We start from the raw sequence: 8,416 nt of genomic DNA, 5'->3' as shown, positions 1-8,416 counted from the left end.
AGTGGTTCTCAACCTGTGGGTCCTCAGATGTTTTGGCCATCAACTCCCAGAAATCCTAACAGCTGGTAAACTGGCTGGGATTTCTGGGAGTTGTAGGCCAAAACACCTGGGGACCCACAGGTTGAGAACCACTGCACTAGAGGGAGGCAAAGGTAAAAACCCCCTGACTTGAAAACACACAACAAACAGCAATATTAATATAATTTCAAATAAACACCTTTCTCATTCTTCAACCTGCCATGCGCTAGAAAGCAGTAAAGTAACCATCTCTTGTGTCTTGTTTAAGGGTATGCTTATCATATGATTTAACTTGGCCTCTGTATTATCTAACCTGGAATTATAGGTAGCCCTCCACAATAATGGATTTCATTATTGGAGATTTGGTTAATATATTCTCCCTAGCAACCTCTAGCTCTTGCAGGGCAATTCTATGGTCAACCTTTGCTTGAAGTTGACTGTACAGTCATGCTGGAGGATGTGTCTACTACACTGTAGAATAAACACAGTTTGGCACTACTTCAACTGCTAAGGCTCAATACTATGGAATCCTGGGATTTGTAGTTTGGCGAGGCACCAGTACTCCTTGGTAGAGAAAGTTAAAGGTCTTGAACTACACCTCTCATCATTCCATAGCACTGAGTCATGGCAGATGAAATGGTCTTGTTCCGTCCCCCAGGACGATGGTTTGCCTTACCTATTGGTCGTTTGTTTGTTTTCCCTCCTTTACATTTTGTTTCAGCCTCTGGCTGCAAAAGCCCAGGAAAAGTGGCTTGGAGTCTGCAAGAGCTGGCTGCAGTTTTCTTTGCAATGATTGGTCAAAGAGTACAACATCTTAGGACCGCCCTTTTTTACCAGGGTCTAGTCTCCATTTTGGAGCCTCATTTTGGCTATAGTCTTCCAACGTGCTGCAGCTGTGCAAAGCTAACTGGGACAAATCATCCTCAAAACCAGGCCAATCTAAGCCTATCCAAATTAGGTAAGTATTGAATTATACTGATCTGGAATAGAAAATCTAGTTAGAGGAGCAAGGTTATTCCGTCGGTTCTAGAACTAATCTTTGCTGTAAAGATAGGGAAGGAAAGAGTTTCTCCTTCTAATATAGACAGCGTGATTAGGGTGTAGTGGTTTTATAATCACCTTTGCCTTCTGGAACCAGGGATAATTCTGTAACTAAAACCTATAGAAATTTGTTTCATTTTCTGTAACTTTAAGATCTGTGCCAAGTTTACAACTTTGTATGAATAAACATCCTTTTTTTTGAAGTTTTCCAGACTCAGTCGTTCAATATTTTTAGGACAGCTTATAGGGATTTGCAGTTCGCCCGGATAAAGGACGGCACGTTTCAGCTTTATAGTTTTTTTTAATTGTCTGGCGGACGGCACAGTTTTGAGGGCGATCAGCGGTTTTTCCGCTTGAGCTAGCTTGCACGGCTTTATAGTTTTTTACAGTTTAGGAAGTTTTAGTATAGGCTGCGGCTTTTCCGCCTGGGCTCAGTCTGCATACCTAAAGACTCTACCAGCGTCCGAGTCAGTGGAGCCCGCTCTCAGACCTGAAGGGGTCAAATAGTGGGGCTCTATTTCCTTGCTATTTGGCTCGCGTGTGCGCACGTGGCCCAGTGGCTTTCTGGGTTTGCACAGGCTGTGCAGTTCCCAGCAACGTCCAGGGCTCCCTCGGCGGTAGATCTCGAGCCGCAGAGCTCCAGCGACAGTTCTTTGGCTGGCTCTGAGGCGTGGAGCCCACCAGAACCAGGCCAGAACCTGGACAGGCCTGGCAAGGCTGCTGCGAGTTCGGCCGGAGCACTCAACCGGCTTTGACAGCCTCTTCATCAGGAGTTCGGCCGGAGCACTCGGCCGGCTTTGACCTGCCTCTTCATCTCCCAGCCATCAGGATTTCGGCCGGAGCACTCGGTCGGCAGCGCTTGCCACTTCGTCCTTCTGAGTGACCTTCATTTACAGTGTTTCTTCACCCCTCCTCTCCAGTTCCAGCTTCAGTGCCCTTTCGGTGGTAGGCCCCGAGCCACGGTGCACGTAGGGTTTGCAAATTTGGCAAAGTCGTCATTTTGGCAGCTTGAGTCAGTTGAGCAAAGGAGATCCCCTCCTTCCTTTCTCAAGGAAGGTAGCAAGTGGTAACTGACCACCAGTTGTCATGTTGCAGTTTGTCCGCCAAAGTTTGGCACCAAAGGTTCTTTCTTTTGCAAAGTAGATTTTTAAGTGTTGAATCTTGCCGTACATTGTGCTATTCATATTGCTTTGTGTTCGTATAATTTAACTTGCTGTAAGGGTCATAGTGTCTGTGCAATCTCAAAGGGGTGCAGATGGTAAACCTACTTCTCAAGTTGAAGGCAGGGAGGATAGGCCTCAAAGAGTTAAACACCCCTCAGCCAAGTTACTAGCCCAACTTGAGGAGGAAAAAGAACTCCTCCATGTGAAGTTGGAATCAACATGGGAGCGCATAACAATAATGATAGCCAGAATAGAGAGCATAGATGCTTCAAAGGTACCATCGTTTTTAAGGTTAGACCTGGAAAAAACCTTTAGTCTCTGGAAGCGTTTGGCAGCAAAGGTAGTCCAAGTTGCTGAACGCATTAATAGAAAGGACACAGAGCCAGAAATAGTGGATTTCCTAGTCGATACTAGAGAGAAAGAAGATAGGGTGAGGGTCACTCTGGATGCCCTAGAGGCCAGTTCCCCATCGGTACAGCCAAGGGCTGGGCCCAGGGAAGGACAGTCCCCTTTGGGTAGCCTGAAGTCTGATTGTTCTAGCCAGGCATCTGATTTGAGGGAGCGCGCTTTGTTCGACTGCAGCCGTTCCAACAGGTCTTCCGCTGCTGGAAGTGCCATCTCCTCCCTAGCTGCCCTTCGCATCAAGGAGGCTGCACGTCGGGAGCTGCAGAGTAAAGTGGCGGGGGCGGAGGCTGATGCTAAGGCAGCTGATCTCACCCTTCCCTTTAAAGAAGAAGAGCAACGACTGCAAATAGAACAGGCCCATAGACAAAGCGAAATGCAAATAGAACAGGCTCGTATAGAGATGCTTAGAATAAAGATGGATGCCGCTGCCAAAAGGGTAAGGGCTGAGACTTTGGCCAAAGCCCTAATTGAGCCACTCACAGAAGAAAATGTAAGCCAGTTACCAATACAGGATCCTTCTGCCAAAGTGTTTGCGCACCTCGGCAGCATGAACAGCCAGTTTTCGGATGAGGAACAGGAAGACTTCTCTCCTTACCCAGAGCAGGGCCCCAAAGTCGCCTTTGAGTTTCCTGCAGAGCAGAGCGTCATAGCGGGGAGCTCACCCTTGCTCGAGCTACCTGTGCCTCCTGCTAAAACCCTAGGTCAGTCAATCAGGGCCTCAAGGCCGAGTGCTAATTGGCCCCTACAGACAGCTGCACAGGGAGCCATCGATTCGTCAGCGGTTGATGTCATCCCTCCAAGAGGCCAAAGGTTGACGCAAGGTGCACGGTGGGAGTCCACTCCACAACAGCAAACTCCTCACTTGTTCCATTCGACGCCAGAGTCCCAGCTTGTCTCCATCATCAGAAGCCCCAGAAGAGATCTTAAGGACAAGGGTGTCGAAAAGTTTTTGGACAAGCCTGAGGAATTTCTTCTCTGGAAGGCCACCTTCCAGAGAGCAATCAGAGACTTAAAGTTATTGCCTGAGGAAGAACTGACTCTTCTGGCTGCATGGTTGGGCCCAGCCTCATCCTCACAAGTTAAGAAGATCTACGCAGCCCACGTAGCCGATCCCGACAAAGCCCTGGAAAAGGCCTGGGCCAGGTTGCAGCAGAGGTATGGGGCCAGCACAGAGACTGAAGCATCTCTTATGGACAAGCTCCAAAGGTTCCCAGCTTTAAAACTCAAAGACTTCAAACTCTTGTGGGACCTCAGCGATCTCCTTACGGAATTAGTCGGCCAAGGAGAATCCAGAACTGCCCAGTTTGAGGTGCCTCGATCAGCACCTGTCCCAGAGGCAGATCTTGACCAAGCTGCCCTTCACTTTGCAAGAACGCTGGGGACAGGAGGTCTTCAACTACAAGGAGGCCCACTCCCAGGCTTACCCTCCATTTTCTCATTTGGTCCAGTTCATCACCAGGGCGGCCAGAGAAAGGAATGATCCACAGACGGGCCTCCCCACCTTATACCAAGGGACCCAGCCAGAGAAGGCACCTAAAGTGGAGAAAAAACCATCCAGAGAGGCCAAAAGACCGGTTAGTGTTAAGGCTGTTGAAACTCAGCACAGGGCCAACGAATCCAAGTCAGAGGTGAAGGAGGTGCTCTGCCCCATTCACCAAAAGCCTCACAGTTTAGCCAACTGCCGGGAATTTGGCAAGAAGCCTTATAAAGAAAGACAACAGATTGTTCAGAAGCTGGGCATATGTTTTAGGTGCTGTGGAGCATCCAACTGCAAAGAGGATGTCAAATGCGCAAGGTGTAACAGCCTTAAGCATTGCACCGCGATGCACAACTCTGACGCTGTCTCCCACGCCAAAGGGGACACGTTTTCCAAAGAAGGGTCATCTACTGAAGCCACCAACACGCAGGCCGTGTCACGGATGCAGGAGGATGCTCCATCGGTCGCCTGCACTGAACTATGGTCTGAAGCGCACCAGTTCAGAGTCTGCCATCCCATCTGCCTAGCAGATGTATATCCAGCCAGAAGACCTTGGCTTAAAAAGAGACTTTACGTGGCTTTGGATTCACAAAGCGACGCCTCCCTGGCGACTCCAGAGTTCTTCCAACTGTTTGACATAAAAACCCAGACGGTTGACTACACCATGTCCACCTGTGTAGGGAAGAAGAAGTTGCAGGGTCGCATAGCATCCGGCTTTGTTGTCTCCTCTTGTGACCAGAAGAGACTGTTCGAGTTACCAGACCTCATAGAGTGTTCCTCTATTCCCCGGAACAAAAGGCAGATTGTCACCAGAGAAGTCGTGGAAGCCCATCCTCACTTGCGAAGGCTGAAGAACGCCTTACCTGCTTTCCGTGGACAGATGTGGACATTGCCCTTCTACTTGGTGCGGACTGCCCGAACTTGTTCTATGTGAACGACCAAGTTAAGGGACCTCCAGGGGCGCCCATTGCTCAGCTGCTACCACTAGGCTGGACAGTTACAGGCCCGGTGTGCATAAATAGGATGCACCCTCCATCGTCGGTGGGCACTCGTCAAGCACACGTGCTTCAAGGCAGTCGCCCCACACTAATGCATATCTGTTTGAGTCATATCTCGGTCTATTGTCAGGGGATAACACCAGAGTATTCTTCCATCTTTGAAGTCTCCGAAAGGGATGAAACTACAGCGCTTTCCAAAGATGAACAGAGGTTTTTAGAGATCATGAACTCTCAAGTTTCCCGGAGTCCAGAGGGAAATTGGATAGCCCCTCTGCCTTTTAAAGCAGAAAAAACCACTTTGCTAAACAACAGGCATGTGGCAGAAAAAAGACTCTGGTCACTAAAGAAGAAGATGCAGAAAGACCCCAAGGTAAAAGAGCAAATCGTTGGCTTTATGGAAGACATGTTCCAAAGTAACTACGCCGAGGTCTCTGATCAAAGTGAGGTCAATGAAGAACATTGGTTCCTGCCTTTCCATAAAGTCACACATCCCCAAAAACCTAACAAGGTCAGGATTGTCTTTGACGCCAATGCCGCATGCCAAGACATTTCACTTAACAATGTTTTGTTAAAGGGACCAGATCTTCTCAACAGTTTGCTCGGTGTCATCTTGAGATTCAGAGAGAAAGAGTTTGCTGTCATTGCGGACATCCACAAGATGTTCTATGCCTTTTTAGTTCGCCCTGATCATCGCAGGTACCTCAAGTTCCTTTGGTACGCGGACACTCAAGATCTGTGCGACGTTCGGGTTTTTCAGATGCGCGTACACGTCTTCGGAAATACCCCGTCTCCAGCTGTTGCAAACTATTGCCTCAAAAGAACTGCAGATGAGTTTGGACACCAGTTCAGTCCAGAAGTTGCCAGCATAGTTAACCACAACTTCTACGTGGATGATCTTCTGGTTTCGTTCGAATCCGTCCATCAAGCCATCCAAATAGTACGCGAGGTACAGTCTTTGTTAAAGGATGCCAACATCCGCCTGCACAAACTGTTGTCTAACAACAGACAAATTTTGCAAGCTTTCCCCTCGGAAGATCTAGCGGAAAGCAACGTTCATGAACTATTTAAAGAGTTAAGCTCCCAATCAAGCTTAGGACTTCTTTGGGATGTGAAGTCAAACCATCTTTCCTTGAGAGCGTCTAAATTTCAGTTTGTGAACACTAAGAGGCAAATGCTTTCTGCTATCAACGGAGTATTTGACCCCTTAGGCATAGCCTCCCCTGTCCTGATCACCGCTAAACTTCTGTTCAGGCAATTCAATTCAAGAGAAGATAGGATGGGATCAAGAGCTGACCCCATCGGTGAAAGCAGCTTGGGCAAATTGGACTTCTCAAGCTGAAGGACTGGAAACCATCACAGTTCCCAGACAATTTGTTCCCTGCAAGGCGATGATAGAACCCACCACAGAACTTCACATCTTCTGTGATGCATCGGAACGAGCCATAGCAGCTGTGGGATACATGCAGCAAAGGGACAAGAATGACTGCCACGTTGGGTTCATCATGGCAAAAGCCAAAATAGCTCCTATGGGAACTTCAATACCCCGGCTGGAATTGTGTGCAGCAGTTCTTGCTGTCCAGCTCTGGCGCATCATCCAGCAAGAGATAGGAGACTTGTTTCAAGATGTCCATTTCCACACGGACAGTACAGTTGTGCTTGGTTACATCAACAACACAACCAAAGGATTCAAAGTGTACGTAGCAAATAGAATTAACAACATTCTATCTAGCTCCACACCTAGCCAGTGGCATCATGTTGCCACAAATGACAACCCAGCCGACATCGCTTCTAGAGGAGCATCAGCTCAACGAGTTTTAAGATCCAGTTGGTTGATGGGTCCCCGATGTTTAGCGGATGTCTACTTCCCGTTGGTCTTTTCACCTTCGGAAAGCATGGAATTACCAGAGTCTGTTCCAGAAATAACAGCCTGCAAGACCACCACTGTAATCAAGACAGGCCAAAGATCTTACCTGGAACTGCACCGCTTTGAGCATTTTTCAGAGTGGCGCAATCTTCAGAGAGCAGTTGCTAGGCTCATACATCGCTTAGTCTGCAAAGATAGTCAGCCTTTGCAAGTTCAGGACATGCTGAAAGCTAAGGGAGTAATACTCAGGTCAGTTCAGAGGCATGAGTTTAGTCAAGAAATAGCCAGGTTAGAACAAGGGCTTAACACCCCCAGCCGGAGTTTCTTGCGTGAGCTGAACCCATTTCTGGATAAAGAGGGCATTTTGAGAGTGGGAGGGAGGTTAGCTAAGGCTAAACTCAAAATGTGTATAAAGAACCCCATCATTGTACCCCCCAATAGCTATATTGCTTTGTTGTTGGTTCGTCACTACCATGAGAAAATTCACCATCAAGGTAGAACTCTGACTGAGGCGACCCTTAGAAATGAAGGCCTGTGGGTGGTAAATGCTAAAAGTTTGGTCAGCAGTGTTATTTTTAAGTGTGTCAAATGCAGGCGCCTTAGGCGAAACTGTCAAAGTCAGTTAATGGCAGAACTACCTCAGGATAGGACTTTGACAGACCCACCGTTTTCCCATGTGGGAATCGATGTGTTTGGTCCTTGGGAAATTGTTACCAGAAAAACCAGGGGTGGTGTTGTAAATAATAAAAGATGGGCGGTTTTGTTTACTTGTTTGTCAAAACGAACTGTCTATATTGAGGATGTAGAGGGAATGGACACTTCATCATTCATAAATGCCTTGAAAAAGTTTATAGCCCTCAGAGGGCCAATTAAGTCAATTTGGTCGGACTGTGGCACCAATTTTGCATGTGCAGACCTTAGCCAACCACTTCTGGAAGAGGTGGAAGGCTGAATACTTAAGCCAGCTTCCAACCAGAAGACTCTGGCAAACCCAAAGGACAATGTCAAGGTGGGAAACCTTGTGTTGCTAAAGGACAAAGACTTGCCCCGCTATGCCTGGCCTATGGGCATTATACTAAAGACCTTTCCTTGCCCTGACGGTAAGGTTAGAAAAGTTCAGGTAAAGACTCATAGTAAGGACAAAATGTCTGTCCTAGACAGACCAACCAGCAATCTCGTGTTGCTTGTCCAAAGTGTGTAAGTTTTATACTGTTTTATTGCTGTGTATACAAAGGTGTTTGTATGTTTTTGAGTGGTAAATTCCCACATCCTGGGAATTTAAGCGGGGAGTGTTCCGTCCCCCAGGACGATGGTTTGCCTATTGGTCGTTTGTTTGTTTTCCCTCCTTTACATTTTGTTTCAGCCTCTGGCTGCAAAAGCCCAGGAAAAGTGGCTTGGAGTCTGCAAGAGCTGGCTGCAGTTTTCTTTGCAATGATTGGTCAAAGAGTAC

Source organism: Anolis carolinensis, chromosome 4, assembly GCF_035594765.1.
Source record: "Anolis carolinensis isolate JA03-04 chromosome 4, rAnoCar3.1.pri, whole genome shotgun sequence".
NCBI classification, from domain to species: Eukaryota; Metazoa; Chordata; class Lepidosauria; order Squamata; family Dactyloidae; genus Anolis; species Anolis carolinensis.
The sequence above is the reverse complement of the archived record's forward strand: the minus strand, read 5'-3'. Positions refer to the sequence as shown.